Source organism: Alligator sinensis, unplaced genomic scaffold (assembly GCF_000455745.1).
Source record: "Alligator sinensis unplaced genomic scaffold, ASM45574v1 scaffold210_2, whole genome shotgun sequence".
Taxonomy (NCBI): Eukaryota; Metazoa; Chordata; order Crocodylia; family Alligatoridae; genus Alligator; species Alligator sinensis.
In genome coordinates this window covers 1,696,203-1,697,382 of record NW_005841946.1, presented here as the reverse complement: position 1 = coordinate 1,697,382, position 1,180 = coordinate 1,696,203, and positions in this window count along the sequence as shown.

Below are 1,180 nucleotides of genomic sequence, written 5' to 3'. Positions count from 1 at the left end.
CGGATTTGAAGCCCCCAGCACGCACCTGAAAGCAGTGCTGGACAGTACCTGGCCCCCCTCTCACATCAACCACATGGCATTTCTGCAGCACGTGGTGCTTCAGCGCAGAAGCAAGCAGGTGTGGCCTGTTCTGTAATCATTGCAGAGGCATATAGACATACTCTAAGCATCACATCCATCCCAACAGACCCATGGGGTTTGTGCACCAGAAAGCAACCTCAGTGCAACTTGGGCTTTTAAGAGTGAGTGAAAAGTGGGGGTGGTGGGAAAGGGGCCATATTGGTAGGAACTGCCATACTAGCTCAGAGCAAAAGCCTTTGGCATCCCAACTCTGATAGGGGCCAGCACTAAACGTCTCCGAGAGATGCAAAATAAATCACGGGAGAAGGCAGTTACAGAATGACCTGCCCCCCTCCATTAGGTTGAGCAGACTCATGATCAAAATGGGAATAGCATGGAAAAACTGCACAATTAATTCAGTGTTGCACAGAAATCACGATGCTTCATTTCTCCAGATACACACAAGACCAGTTGAACTACGGGTGCATGTGGACTCGCCACTTTTAGAAGCAACTGAATCAGAAAAATAAAACTCAACACTTTTGAGCAGCAACTGCTGCGTGTTAAAAGAGATTTCACTTAAGTTATATGTATTTACACATGGTACAAAATGGTAAGTTATGTTAGTAGAGCACATACAGTATTTAGCTGTGGCTTGTAAAAAAAAGTTTTAGCTCCCCCGTCTCCTAACAGATTCAGGGGGCTTCTGTTAGGAGTTCCTATTGCTGGGGTTTCGGTATCACATCAGACATCTGTTCACTAAAAGACTCAGTATTATATAAAAATATACAGTAAATATGAGCACAGCCTGTCATTTTAGCTGTAACAGACATAGGTGTCCTGGTGCTTTTCATCAGCGCTTTCCCTCGACAGGTATCTCGCACTTAGCACAGTGCGGTGACAAAGGGCTTGCAAGAGCAAAAGCATCTGTGTCTATTAGAGATGTTGCCAAACCTTCCCCTGGGTCCAAGCATTCAGATCCCAGGGTTGGGTTTGGCCCTCCCTGCGGAGGACTCTGAATCCTCATCTGAACCTTACCTATTACGTGTGCATCTCCTTTGCCCGTACGGAGGATTGCTTTATTTCCCAAATGCCTGCCCTGCTCCCTGAAAGCTGATGA